Source organism: Hypanus sabinus, chromosome 9 (assembly GCF_030144855.1).
Source record: "Hypanus sabinus isolate sHypSab1 chromosome 9, sHypSab1.hap1, whole genome shotgun sequence".
Taxonomy (NCBI): Eukaryota; Metazoa; Chordata; class Chondrichthyes; order Myliobatiformes; family Dasyatidae; genus Hypanus; species Hypanus sabinus.
In genome coordinates this window covers 29,012,163-29,028,073 of record NC_082714.1, presented here as the reverse complement: position 1 = coordinate 29,028,073, position 15,911 = coordinate 29,012,163, and positions in this window count along the sequence as shown.

Here is a 15,911-nt window from a genome sequence, read left to right as displayed (position 1 = left end):
ATAAAGTCTCTAGCTATCCACTCTATCTATGCCTCTTATCAACTTGTACACCCTTATAAAGTCACCTCTCACTCCTTTGCTCCAAAGAGAAAAACCCTAGCTTGCATGTTCAACCTATCATCGTAAGACAGGCAGTCTTATGAAGTTTGAGACTTATGGACTTCTGGGCTGGGCAGCACCCTCCTTGTTAGGAAGAATGAGGTGAGACAATATAGAATGAAGAGTACTGTTCTGAAAGGTGTTTCATTCTGGCTGCATTGGGAATCCACAGCTGGTGGTTTTCCATGCTGCCAGGGAGTTGCAGAGGGTGGGGATGGCTGACCTTCACTTGTTGCCTTATATACTCTGGAAAGAAAGGCTTGCATTTCTATTGTGCCTTTCATCAGGGTGTCCATAACTGTTTTCAAGTTCTTTAAATGCTTAAGTAAGTAGCTCCTAAGCAAGGACCTGGATCTGGTGCAATTTTGGCTACTACCACCAGGCAGACACAATATCAGTCTCTCCACTCAACTTTGGAGCATCTGCACAACAGCAAAACATATGTCAGTCACCATAATCCCATCAATAAGCTTTAAACCTGGGCCTCTGTACCTCCCTCTGCAACTGAGGAGGTCTTCCTCATCAGGAGACCACTGATTGGTAATCACCGTGGGTGCGCCTCGAGGATGCGTGTTTAGCTCACTGCTCTACTTTGTCTACACTCATGACTGGGTGGTGTGGCAAGCCACAGCTCAAATGCCGTTCTATAAAACCAACCATCTGTGGTACCACTGCTGTTTGGCAGAATCTCAGATGGAGATGAGAACGTGTGCGGGAGCAACAGAGATCAGGTGCTTTAATAGTATTGCAACAACCACCTTGCACTCAACATCAGTAAGGCAAGGAATTGATTTTGATTTCAGAAACAAGAGGTTGGAAGAAGACACACCAATCTTCATTGAAGAGTCATCAGTGGGAAGAGTGGGCAGCTTCAAGTTCTTGGGCATGAATATCTCAGTGATCTCTCTTGGGCCCAACATATTAATGCAGTCACTAAAGAGCAATGCCAATGGCTATACTTCATTAAGAGATTGAGGAAATTTGGTATGTTGCCAAAGGTTCTTGCAAATTTCTAAAGATGTACAGTGGAGAGCTGACTGGTTGCACCACTGCCCGGTATGGAGGCTCCAATGCACAGGATTGAAGGAAGCTGCAAAGGGGTTGTAGAATCTGCCACCTCCATCATGGATATAAGCTTCTCTATCGGTGAATGATGGTGCCCCAAGAAGGCGGCATCCATCATTAAAAACCCTCAGCAGCCGACACGAGCCGTCAGGGAGGGAGTGCAGGAGCCTGAAGATGCACACTCAGTGTTATAGGGACAGCTTCCTTCCCTCCACCATTCGATTTCCCAACAGTTCAAGAACACCTGAACACTCTCACTATTTCTCTTCTGCACTACGAGGGGTGATTGATAAGTTCGTGGCCTGAGGTAGAAGGAGATGAGTTATACAGCTCTCATTACATGCAGATGCAGGTCAACTCTGAGTGATTATGCAAAAAGTTTGGTTAATAACTCATCTCCTTCTACCTTAGGCCACAAACTTATCAATCATCCCTGCTGTGGACGCTTTCTGGAGGTCCAAGATCCGTATGCTTCACAACCGCTGGACTAAGTGTGTAAATATAGGAGGGGACTATGTTGGAAAATAAATGTGCTAGGTTTTCTAAAATGGACTCCTTCCACCTTAGGCCACAAACTTATCAATCACCCCTTGTATTTATTTATTTGTTATTGTACCTTATAGTAATATTTTATGTCCTGCATGATACTGCTGCCACAAAACAGCACATTCCAACAACACACATCAACCTGATTCTGATTTTGATTCTTTAAAATATGATAAAATAGGAATCCATAAAGAGCAATGTGAAAATAATCAAATAATTTGTTTCCATGACAGTGGACCTCGATCCGGTATGATTGACACGCACGTCTGAGCTACCTTGGAAATTCAAAGGTTTCAAAAGTTTCAAAAGTACATGTAATGTCAGAGAAATGTATACAATATACATCCTGAAATACATTTTCTTTACAACCATCCACAAAAACCGAGTGACCCAAAAAATGAATAGTTAAATGTTAGAACTCTAAAGCCCCCCCACCTCACATAAACATCAGCGAAGTGACGACCCCCCCTCCCCTACCAACAAAAAGCATCGGCACCCTCCACTGAGCACTCAAGCATGTAGCAAAGTATTAATAAAGACACAGACTTGCATTCCCCCAAAGACTACCCGTTCACCCGGTAATTGGATGAACCACAGGCTCTCTCTCTCCCTAATAAGGGAAAAAGAGGTATCACCGTTTCACAGTGAGAGGAGAGACACAGCAAACAACTCGCTGACTTACAATATTAAAAGTCTGTTGTGTCGCTCTTTCCGAGCTCTGTGCCCAAAGAACCCGGGTCTCTGGGCTCACAGCCAGCAGCCAGCTCGCTGCTTTCCATTCTCCATCTCTCACAGCACACCAGTTCCCCGTGGAGTCGGCCACCCCCCAGAGCCACGAAATCCCGGAACCCTGAAGGCACACTAGTCTCCTAGGCTGCATCCTTTGTATATCGAATAGCGGCCAGTCGTGAGACCCCAAGAGCCGGTCCTATTCCTGCAAAGAACCAAAGTCAGTATGTAACTCCAGGTCAGGATCTCCAAAAGAACCCTGGAAGGGAAACATAGAGATATTAAAGGTAGAAATGGAGCTGTTTCTGAAGATGCAAGCAAAGGAGTCGCTGTTGGGTGCCATCATCCTCCTAAGGCCCACCATTCTGGTGTAGGATGTAAATAGATTCCCAGTACATTGCGATGAGACCAAATAGATCCCTTGCCTACTGGGAGAAGTGTAAATCCCAGGACTTCAAAGCAAGATCTGGCATCCACTTTTCCCTAGAATGGATTCTAGATCAGCTTCAAGGAAACTCCAAGAATATTGCCCTCTTGGTTTACAGTTTTGAATTTCCTTTGAGGGATGTAAGTCATGCTTGTCTGTCTCTGGATCGGGAAGGACCTCTGTGCTATCTCAAAGTAGCAGCACAACACCGACTTTCTGCAGAAAGAGAAACCTAATTAAGACTTCTGTCCAAAGACTCTTCATCAGAACTGAAGAAGAACCTTTGTACCAAAACGTTCAGGTTTCCCTTTCACTGATGCTGCCTGACCTGCTGAGTGTTTCCAAGATTTTCTCTTTTTGCTTCAGATTTATAGTATTTGTTTATTTTTAACACAGAATTTCTGAGGAACACTTGAAACGTGTGCCAATGAAGACTGAGTCATTAAGTCATGCAGCATGGAGAAATGGCTCTTCAGGCTTCTGCTGTTGTGGACCATCTGTCTCAAATATTAAAATAGTTCCTGCTTTAGATTCAAATTAAGTGAATACTCTTCACAGTCAGTGTTAAGGGCAATCCCTCTGCATTATGGTAACCTTTGGAATTCAGGTGCATTGAACTTAAGTGCTTTGCTAGAGGTTATAGACAAGTATAGGATGTTCATGCATCATTACAGTATGTTTTTGCAAAGTTGCTCACAAATGACATCACTGCACTGCCTCCAGGTACAAATAGCCTCGGTGGTAGCGTAGTTATGTGTCTGCCAGTAGCCCAAAGGGAAACGTGAGTCACGTAAATTCTTTAAAAAGTCAGCACTGTATTGCCAAATGCAAATAAGATGCAGTGTGCTTAATTGTCTAGAGCTGATTTAACAGATTGCAACATTTTAAAATGAGACAGTGGTCAGAAGGGATTGCTGGTGACAAGTGATATAAATCTTCTCCTAAGAGAATGAGCATAAGCAGCAATTTATCATCCTAATTGAAATAAACAGCTGACTGCATACTCTTTGTCATAAGACACAGCTGATCATATTTCAATGTAGCAAAAGATACCAAATTTTGTAATCCTAATTAGATGTTCCACCACAATAACAATACTTCCAAAATTTTGTGCTTACAGCATCAAAATATTACTTTGTAATAACAGATGGTGGTATTTGAATTCTGCATGTACATTCACAGTGGCAAGTATCAAGTCTAAGGAAAATCCAGAACTATAATTGTTCAGCACATATTTAATAGCTGAACTTTTTTTTTAAAAAAAAGTCAAACCTCTTGTAGGACAATTTATTTAAGGATAAATCTTTGTTTTTAATGGTTCTATGGAGCAGAATCATATTCTGGAAGGTTCTTGGATTGATTCCCAGTCTGATATTTATTTCAGTGAAGGACAACAAACCCAGCATAATAATATTATGCTCAAGGTTATGGGGCAGATTTAGAGCAATGCCCCTTGTTCTGCCTGCTTGTTTGTCTTGGAATTTTATACATGATTTACTGTTTGGGGTTCTGTGTGAATGAATAATGGGTGAATGACTGACAACTGCAGAATGGCTCCCTAGCAACAATAACTACATTCACAAAGCATCGTTTGGAAAGATAAGTACTTACAATGCTATTAGAGGTGTTAATTGATTTAGCAAATTGAAATAAAATTGTTTCTCCTCCATTAACACCCCCCATCATTCCACAGTTCCTGAATGCACTGCTCCACTACAGCCAGAGTAAACATGCTCAGATTTATACTTTCAAAAGCAGGCGGCACAGATGCAACGTAAGAGGAGAGTGATTTAAAAGAGACCCAAGAGGCAACCTCTTAACCACAGAGGTAGCTAATACCTGGAATGAGCTGCCAGAGCAGAGGAATGGGTCGAGGTAGGTGCATTTGGAACACTTACGGAACATGGACAGGAATGCCTGGGAGGACTGTGGACTGAATGCAGGCAACTGAGGAAATGTTGTGGTTGTTGTAACACAAGCGAGCAGAATTAGGCCACAGCCTGTCGAGTCTGCTCTGCCATTCCAACATGGCTGATTTATTATCCCCCTCAACCCCAGTCTCCTGCCTTCTCCTTGTAATGATGCCTTGACTAACCAAGAACTTATCTAACTCTGCTTTAAGTATACTCAATCCCTTGGCCTCCACAGCTGTCCATGGCAATGAATTCCACAGTTTCACTGCCCTCTGGCTAAAGAAATTCCTTCTCATCTCTTTTCTAAATGGACATCCCTCAATTCTGAGGCTGTGCTCTGTGGTCCTAGACCTGCCCAATACAGGAAACATCCTTTACACATTCACTCTACCTAGGCCTTTCAATAATTGATGGGTTTCAATCAGATCACGCCCCCCCCCCATTCTTCTAAACTCCAGTGAGTACAGGGCTAGTACCATTAAACACTTCTCATGCATTATCCCTTTCATTCTCAGAATCATTCTCGTGAACCTCCTCTGGACCTTCTCCAATGCCCAAAACAGCTCAAAACACTCCGTGTGATCTGATGGAAATAAGGCCTCAGCACCGCATTCTCCCTCTTATATTCTTGTCCTCTCAGAATGAATTCTAACATTGGTGACCTTCCTCACCACCTACTCAACCTGCAAATTAACCTTTAGGTAAAAGTTAAGCACATCTAAGCACATCTTTCCCTCTCTACCCCTCTCCGCTTTTTGCAGGGATCGTTCCCTTCGCATCTACCTGGTCCACACATCCCTCCCCACGGATCTCCCACCTGGTACTTACCCCTGCAAACGTAAGTGCTACACCTGTCCCTACACCTCCTCTCTTACCACCATTCAGGGCCCCAAACAGTCCTTCCAGGTGAGGCAACACTTCACTTTTGAGTGTTTTGGGGTGATCTATTGCATCCGGTGCTCCCGGTGCGGCCTCCTCTACATCGATGAGACTCGACGCAGATTGGGGGACTGTTTCGTCAAGCACCTCCGCTCAGTCCGCAACGACAGAAAGGATCTCCCAGTTGCCACCCACTTCAATTCTCTGCTTCACATTCCCATTCGGATATGTCCATACATGGCCTCCTCTACTGCCATGATGAGGCCAAACTCAGGTTGGAGGAGCAACACCTCATCTACCGTCTGGGTAGTCTCCAGCCCCTTGGTTTGAACATCGAATTCTCCAACTTCTGGTAATTCCCTCCCTCTCCCTTCCCCCATCCCACTTTCACTCTGCCTCCTCTTCCAGCTGCCTGTCACCTCTCTCATGATTCTGCCTTCTTCTACTACCCATAGTGCTTTCCCATTACATTCCTTTTACACCTTTCCTGCCTATCCCCTCCTTGCTTCCCCTCCCCCACCCCTTGATCTTTCCTCTGATTGGTTTTTCACCTGGCACCTTCTTTTTAGGGCCCCTGCCCCCTCCTCCTTCAGTCTTGACGAAGGGTCTTGGCGTGAAACGTTGACTGCTCGTTTCCACGGATGTGCCCGACCTGCTGAGTTCCTCCAGCATGTTTGTACGTGTTGATTTGACCACAGCGTCTGCTGTGGTAATCCTATATGGGGCTTCACAAGTCCCTTTGCACCACTGATTTTTGAATGTTCTCTCCATTCAGAATATAGTTGACGTCTTTATTCTTCTGCTAAAGTGCATGAAAGTGTGGTTCTTACACTATATTTCATCTGCCACTTCTTTGCCCATTCTCCCAATTCATCCAAGTCCTTCTGCAGCCTCCCAGTTTCCTCAACACTACCTGCCCCTCTTTGTAACATCTGCAAACTTGGCCACAAAACCATCAATTCTGTCACCCAAATTGTTGACATATAATGTGAGAAAAAATAAGTTCCAATACAAATCCCTGCAGAACACCACTAGTCACAGGGAGCCGCTCAAAATTAGTCAGTTTTATTTCCACTCTTTGCCTCCTGCCAGTCTGCTAATCTGCCGTCTGTGCTAGTATCTCTCCTGTAATCCTATGAGCTCTTATCTTGGTAAGCAGCCTCATGTGCAGTACCTTGTCAAAGGCCTTCTGGAAATCCAAGTAAACAACATCTACTGACTTATCTTTGTCTATCCTGCCTGTTATTTCCTCAAATATTTCCAACAAATTTGTCAGGCAGGATTTCCCCTTAAGGAAATCATGCTGCCTTTGCCCTACTTTATCATGCACCTCCAAATACCCCAAAAGCTCATCCTTAACAATTGACTCCAACATCTTGCCAACCTCTGAAGTCAGACTAACTGGCCTATAATTTATTTTCTTCTACCTCACTCCCTTCTTAAAGGGTGGAGTGACATTTGTCATTTTCCAGTCCTCTGGAACTATTCCAGGATCTAATAACTCTTGAAACATTATTACTTATACCTCCACAATCTCTTCAGCTACCTTTCTCAGAACCAATTGGGCTGATGGTCTATATTACTCAATGACTGTAAGACTCTATAACTATTTGTCAGGCTAAACTGCATGTTTTTTTATTAAAAAGTCGAATCAAGCTCACACAGAGACAATTAGATTAAGGCTTCTTTTTTGATGTAAAGCATATTTGAAACTGAATTGTCACAACATTGTAAAGAGGTATGAAACCATCGTTATCCAGGTTGTACCTTCCACAGCTGGAGTATAATGATGGGCTAAGGTATAGGCATATATTGAGAACCCCAGGGAAGTCCACTGGGTCTTGTTGGCATTTACATTTTTATTTAGGAGAACATTAAATTATTATGAGGAATCTGTTGCTCCCACTTATGTTCTTTTGATGTTAAAGAATTCTGCCTGCAAGCTGAGCTCTGAACTTACAACCAAGCATTATGTGCACACAACTCCTCTGTGGCCCATCCCTCTGCATCCTGAAGCTAGCACTGCTTTTCCTTTTACGCTTCACAAGTACTGGCCATGACTGAAGTATGGCTATATTTTTCCCAGGGGTTAAAGAATCTCAAAATAAGGTGCATTAGATATAAAGTTCATTTTATAATTATAAAATTTGTGCTCCGGAATCAAAACTATTTTTAAAAATTTTTTTATCATCCAGGGAAAACACTTAATGCATTATCTCTGATCGGTCTGACATACAGCTCCTAGTTGCGAACTATCCAACAAAAAATTACCTCTTGAAACTATTTGTCTTTGTGTCATTTGGAGCATTTGGAGTTAGTGCTGTAAATGGTACTAACCAGGGAGGTTAACAAAAGAGACGAAGCATTAATCCTCCTGCCAAGCCTGTAGTTAAGTCATTTCCTCTACAAGCCCCACGTGGTAATCTTTTGGTCTACAAAGTCGAGATTAATTGCCAGAGTTCCCCAGGAATGTGCACCAGGATATCAGGCTGGGAACAGCAGGTCACACAATTGTCATTCAGACCACTGTTGGTTTTTTTTATCTTCTCAATGCATTAGTTGGGGTTGTTATGGTTACTGTCCGCTGTCTGAGGCTGAGCCATAATTTTAGTCTTGTTTTCACACAGCACAGCTCTCTCTTGCTCCCCATTGCCATATCTGACTTCCATGTTTATACCATTCACACCAAAGCAGTTAATTTCTCAAAAGTGGTTTTATAGTAAATTTAAAGTCCAAACCCAACTGTAAATGCCTGCAAGAAAGTGAATCTCTAGGTAGTATATAGTGACATATATGTCCTTTGATAATAAATTTACATTGACTTTAATTTCCTCAAAGCGTCAATGTCCATAGTGGCATCTCAATATACATATTCTGTGGTATCTGGGGTGCCAATTTTGACCTTGCTCTGAATTTTCTTTTCTGGAGAGCACTGGGAGCTGATATTGGAAGTCAGAACTTGAGTTAGTAGTTGAGCAAATGGCAGTGCATTCCTCACCCTTCATTATGCATTACTGAGGTGGTGCCATTGGTAGGCTGAAGGGCTAATGGACAATCGGACCTTTAAATCAGGTGGGTGCATGGAATGCACTGCCAGTGACGGTGGGGGAGGCGGATACAATAGACACTTCTAAGAGTCTCTTAGATAGATCCATGGAACATGGAAAAATAGAGGGTTATACAGTAGGATAATTCTAGGCACTTTCTAGAATAGGTTACATGGTCGGCCCAACATTGTGGGCCGAAGGTCCTGTAATGTGCTGTAGATTTCTATGTTTTATGTTCTATGTTTTATCAATTCTTTTAGCAACTTCAGTGCCAGACACTTAAGCAGAAGGATTTGTATTTACTTAGTACCCTTTAGAAACTCAGGAAATCCCAAAGCCCACTACATTTTTGAAGGGTAGTTTATGTTATGTAGTGAGTTCTTTATGGAAACATTAAGCGGTGCTGCTCAGTTCTGATTTATGTTCATGATGTAGCATCAGTAAAGCAAGCTATGATGCAGAGAGAACTAAGTAACAACATAGAGGAAAACCTGAATGTTCATAAGTCACAGCATAGAAACAGGACCTAAAGTCAAATAAGATGGTGCCAACTGTCAAGCAGCCTTTCATATTAATCCCAGACTACCACTACTTCATTCTCCCAATATTCCAGTCAATTTCTCCTAGATTCTATCACTCACCTACTCCTGAGGGGCAATTGAAAGGGGCCAATTAACCTATAAACCCATCTGTCTTTGGCGTGACAGAGGAAATGGGAGCACCTTGAAAAAACTCGCACAATGATGAACAAACGGTGCACAAACAGTGCCGGACACCTGGAATGAGCTTGCATCACTGGAGCAGTGTGGAAGAAGCTGTGCCTCTGAGATGTGTAAAATCTCACATCCTCTCAACAAGTTTCCAGGACGAGACATCGCTTACAGGCGGTGGCATCCGTTAGTCTCGTGAGACCATGGATCTGCGCCTGGAAGGTCTACTGGACTGTCCTCTCCAGGGCGCAGGCCTGGGCAAGGTTCTATGGGAGACCAGCAGTTGCCCATACAGCAAGTCTCCCCTCTCCACGACACCGATGTTGTCCAAGGGCAAGGGCGGGTACAGCTTGGCACCAATGTCGTCGAAGGAGTTGCCAGAACGAGATTGAAGACAATGTCGGACTGCCTTAGGGACTCCAGCTCCGGATTTGTCCTCAGGGTTTACTCCCGAAGCTTTTCCCATGAGTGGGTATGGCCGCAAGGCAGCGGAGGTTTGAAATCAGAGTTTTCCCTCTCTTAGATGGACTGCCTTCCCAGGCTGACGAGCTCCATCTACCTGAATATTTACAGGTGGCATTTGATAAACCAAGGATATGTAATGCGGTCAAGTAAAAGCTAGAATGAGGGGTAAGCCATTATGGTGAAATGTGGAGAACTTTTTTTTATCTCACTCAGAGTGGTGAACCTTTGGAATGCTCCATCCCAAGAGCTGTGGACACACACTCATCAAATTAATTAAAAGTGGAGGTGGATGGATTTCTAGATGATAACAGAACTAAGGGATGTAGGGATAGGGCAGGAAAATGGTGCTGAGGTGGAAGCTTAGTCATGGGTTTAAAGGTGCAGGATCAAAGAGCCGGATAATTTTCCCCATCTCCAAATACTTAGTCTGTGTTCTAATGTGAATATTTCATAGACTTCTTTGGTAGGGTGATTAAAATCAGATTTTCCATTCTCCTTTTCAATGAACACAGATCCAATTTCAAATTACAGGGACGATGTAATACGGCACATAGTGTTCGATTTTAAATTTTAAAGTAGGTGGGGGTCATGAATGCTTTTTAATTTCCTTTTATTGCAGAGTAGCATAAAAACAGTGGTAGCCCTTCTAGGCTGTTTATTTTCAAACAAATAGATCACAGCTGATATGATTTTAACCCTGTATATTTGTCTTTTCATTTACCTCAATGCCTTTTGTGTACATTAAACAACAATCAGATTTTGACATTAAAAATTAACCCTAGTTGTGGAAGAGAGTTCCACATTTCAATCAGTGAGTGGAGGAGAGCTTCCGAACTACACCCCTGAGAACCTTAGCTCAGATTTTAAGAACTAGTGCCTAATCTTTGTTCCAAAATCAGTAGAAAATATTGATCTCCAATTACCTTCTCTATTTCCCTAACTGAGATCCTCCATTGGTCGGAGTTGACTGTGGCTGTTACGGTCCAGCTACATGATATGCAAGCCAGGGCAGCAGGATATGGAGAGGTAGCTGTTGTCTGTGAGCCAGGCATACCCTCTCCACACAGCTGATGAATCCAAAGGGGTGGCAGAGACGGATACATTTTGGGACCAATGGTGTTGCAGGAGTTGCCAGTCAGTTGAACTCAACTTTGGGCCTCCAGATCTGGATTTTTCCTCAGGTTTACCCTGAAGCCCTCCCTGAGTGGATATAGCTGCAAAGCAGTGGAGGATCAGAGTTTTCCTCCTCCGAGATGAATTTCCACCACAGCTGAGGATCGTCCTCCACCCAAAGCGATTGGTTTTAAGGCACCAGTAACCAGCCTTCTCCCCTTCTCCTGTCAGTAGAAGTGGTTCTACTGGGTTTAGTAGCTAAGCCACACATGAAGGGCCACACCTTGGTTGCCAGAGGCTTTTTGAGATTCGTGTTACTGGGAGCATTTAATAGGTAGTGGGAGCTTATCCCCAGTACTACCACCGGCTAGAAAAACTTTAAGGAACCATTATTTCATTATTTCATTAGTGCAGAGTAAGTTGCCCTCCTGGCTGCAGAAAATCAGAAATCAGGGTGCAGGTCTGAGCATCTTGCCCAATTGAATTAAGGCTCTCTTTGCAATTAGATGGTGAGTGGATTGGGCAGAGGTGAAAGCAAGGCGGCATGTGTAGTGTAAGGAATAACCAACACTGTGATAGTATTAAATAATTTAGATTTCTTCTTCCTTTTGGACGTGGATGTTCATGGGGCGACAGTGTCCATCACCTGTCCAGCCTGATGCAGGACAGAGAGTTTAGTACAAACATGTTATCTGTTCATATTGCTAAGTTTCACAGTCCAATCTCTTGTAGGGCTCAGCAGAAACTAGCTTCATTTAAGGAATGCTTTACACATGCTACTTATTGGTATAAAATGAATTACTGTGCACTGTACAATGGCTGACTTTGCACTTGTTGAAACTTAAATGAATTGATGTTCCCAAAAAAAATTGCTCAAATGCTAAAAAAAAATGAAACTTATTGTGAAAACCAGATGAGCGAATGGCAAACATATAGAGAGCTCTGTAAAACAATTGATGTTTGCAAATGGCAAACTAGGGGCTGTTGATAATAAGACCACAAGACATAGAAGCAGGATTAGGTCATTTGGTCCATTGAGTCTGCTGCACCATTCCATCATGGCTCATTGATTATCACTCTCAACCTAATTCTCCTGAATTTCTCCCTATAACCTTTGACACCTTTATTAATCAAGAACCTATCAACCTCTGCTTTAAATAGTATACCCGATGGACTTGGCCTCCACAGTCATCTGTAGCAACAAATTTCACAGATTCCCAACCTCTGGCTAAATAAATACCTTCTCACCTAGTTTCTAAAGGGATACCCTTGTATTCTGAGGCTGTGCTTTCTGGTCCTAGACTCCCCCACTATAGGAAACATCTTCTCTACGGCCACTCTTTTCTAGGGCTTTCCATATTTGATAGGTTTCAATAAGACCCTCCTTCATTCTTCTAAACTCTAGTGACCACCAAATGCTCCTCATACATTAATCCTTCCATTCCTGTGAATATTCTCATAAAGCTCCTCTGAACTGACTCCAATGCCAGCACATTATTTCTTAGATAAAGGTTCCAAAACTGCTCACAGTGCAAATGCAGTATGACCAATGCCTTATAATGCCTTAGCATTACACCTTTGCTTTTCAATTCTTGTCCTCTTGAAATGAATGCTAACATTGCATATGTCTTCCTCACCACCGACTCAACCTGCAAATTAACCTTTAGGGAATCCTGCATGAGGACTGCCAAGTCCCCTTGCACCTCTGATTTCTGAATTTCCTTTCCATTTAGAAAATAATCTACACTTTTATTCCTTCTGCCAAAGTGCACGACCATACACTTCCCAACACAGAATTCCAACTGCCACTTCTTTGCACATTCTTCCAATCTGTCTAAGTCCTTCTGCAGATTCTCTGCTTCCTCAGCACTCATTCCCCTTCACCTATCTTTGTTCCATCCACAAACTTGGCCATAAAGCCAAATATTCCACCTTCCAAATCATTAATATACAGCATGAAAAGGAGCAGTCCCAGCACCATGCCCTACAAAACACCACTAGTTACCAGCAACCAACCAGAAAAGCCCCTTTTATTTCCATTCTTTGCCTCCTGTCAGTCAGCCAATTTTCTACCCATTAAAGTATCTTTCCTGTAATACCATGGGCTCCTATTCTGACCCTCATTTTGTTCTGTGATTGGCTTGTAGCATCACATGGAATAACACAGAGGACTGGGATCACACAATGTCATAAATCCCCAAGGAAAAACCTTATGGATCATATAGAGTCTTGGGAGGGCCTCAGGATGTGGCAATTGGGATAGAGGGAAACCAGAGAACCGGGATTTAGTAAGTGAGGGAGATGAAGATTTGGAAACTTGGAGGCTTGGGAAGTTGAGGAATGTGAACTCAAGTGGAGAAACAGGGGAATAAGAGAGTAAATAAAGGCAATCACTGCTCTTTCAAGAAATTAGAATTATTCTGGTACATACGATGAACATTATAAAAATAATGACTTTTGCAGAGTATAGATAGCTGATGTCAAAACTGTGCAATTTAAAAATTTCGCTGAGTCACCATTCAGTTACTTACTTTTAAGCAAAAACGTACTCTGAGAAAAACTAGATGTTCTTCCTCATCATATTTTGTTCATTCATTTATTGTCAGTCCATGATACTCCTTGCTCTTCCACTTAGAAGAGCAGTTTAGCAATCAGGCACATTGCTGCCTTTCTCAGGAGTTATATCTTTGTAATATATCAAATATTTTTTCATTACTAGAACTATAATTTTTGTTCCAAATGTACTTAATTTAATAACTTCAAATATCTGTGATGATTCTTGTCTTGTGTTAATTTTAATCTAATAAAATTACAAATTTGCTTGAATTGTGGCGACTTGAGTAGTTAATGAAGAACGTAAGATGAAGATGGCTACTAGCAAACCTTTGTGTAATAAAACAGTCATTACAAATACTTCTCAATGTAATGAATTAAACGTAACTGAGAACCCCCTCTCTCCATGACAAAACAGTCATTGAAAATATTCCTGAATGCAATGAATTAAATGTTTACAGTGTCTCTAATACTTCTTACTCACAGTGGCAATGGCATCAATAAAGGGTTTTGTGTAGTCTTGATCTATTGATTTTCCTAATAGCATGCTTTCCCTCCAAAAATTATTACAAGGCATAAACGGGGAAGGGCTGTCACAAGGCATATATTTAGCACACTGAATGAAATGAAATTCTGATGCAAATCAATGATTGTTCTTTTGTCAGCTCCATCTTGGGCACTAGCCTACAAAGTATCCAGGACATCTTTAGGGAGCGGTGCCTCAGAAAGGCAGCATCCATTATTAAGGACCTCCAGCACCCAGGGCATGCCATTTTCTCACTGTTATCATCAGGTAGGAGGTACAGAAGCCTGAAGGCACACACTTAGTGATTCAGGAACAGCTTCTTCCCCTCTGCCATCCAATTCCTAAATGGACATTGAAGCTTTGGACTCTACCTCACGTTGTTTCATATACAGTATCTCTGCTTTTAGCAGATTTTTAAAAATCCATACTATACACGTAATTGATTTACTTGTTTATTATTGTTTTATTTTATTTTTATTATTATTATTTTTCTCTCTCTGCTAGATTATGTATCACATTGAACTGCTGCTGCTAAGTTAACAAATTTCACGTCACATGCCGGTGATAATAAACCTGATTCTGATTCGGATTGTATTTATATCTATCAATCAAACACTTTGTTGTATATTTAATATCTCAATATTAGTTCAGTGATCTTGTATATATTAGTTGATTATGCTATTCTGATAGTTTAAATAATTAATTACCAATTATATGTAAAAATACATTAATAGCATACGTCATCACACTATCACGTGCGCAACTCACAAAAAGTAAACCAGAAATTATACCCTTATGTCTTCATTTGAATTAAGTTAATGATCTGAAGTTACAAAACATAGCATTGGTAATGAAGTAGTTTTAAAATGAATCCGAGATGGCTATCAACCTGTTAGAATGGAGTGAGCATTTGAAGTTTAAAAAAAAGCAGCTTAATGCAGTCCAGCACATGGTGAGACAGTCTTTGGAAGGGAAGAACAATCGAGTTTTTGTTAAGCCAGACAACAGAGGAATTCAGGTTGAAAAGCTTGAGGACCAGGTGATAATAATCATTAAAAACATCAGAAATGGCTGGCTTCATCGGAATGGTTGATGAGTTTGATTACACAATGGATAATTGGCTCATGTATACTGAGCTGTTGGAACATTATTTTGAAGCAAATGAGATACCTGGTGAGAAGCGAGTGCCAGTTTTGCTGAATGCATTAGGGTTAAAGACATACAGTTGGTTGCAAAGTTTGACTGCTCCAATCAAACCATCAGAAATCTGCTTTGCTGCTATTATAAAAATAATGCAGGGACGCTTAGAATCAAATCCATTGTTAAATCCGGAATACTTTAGCTTTCATAAGCAGAATCAAAATGAGGAGAGTCCATTTCAGCATAGGTGGCTAAACTGAAGAGATTGTCTGAGCATTGTCAGTTTGGTTATGGGCTTAATGATACACTGAGAGACTGTTCAGTTTGTGGAATCTTAAAATAAAGCATTCAAAATCAGCTGCTATCTGAAGCACTGCTTAGATTCAAATGAGCAATTGAAATTGCTGTTACAATAGAAACCGCAGACCGAGGTGCAATTGAGTTGCAGTCAGGACTAAAAGTGAGTGTGAATAAAATTGCAAAGTCTAAACAGAAATCAGCCTGGCTGAACAAATTTAGGCACTGTTGTGGCAGGGACTCACTCACACCAAACAAAAATGCAGATTTAAAGGTGAAACTTGCAGAAAATACAACAAAGTAGGACGCATACAAAGAGCATATTGGGCAGACAAAAATAAATGGATTGCACAGGGAAGAGAAAAGGCTAAAAAGTCAAGTTACACTTTCAAAAAGAGTACT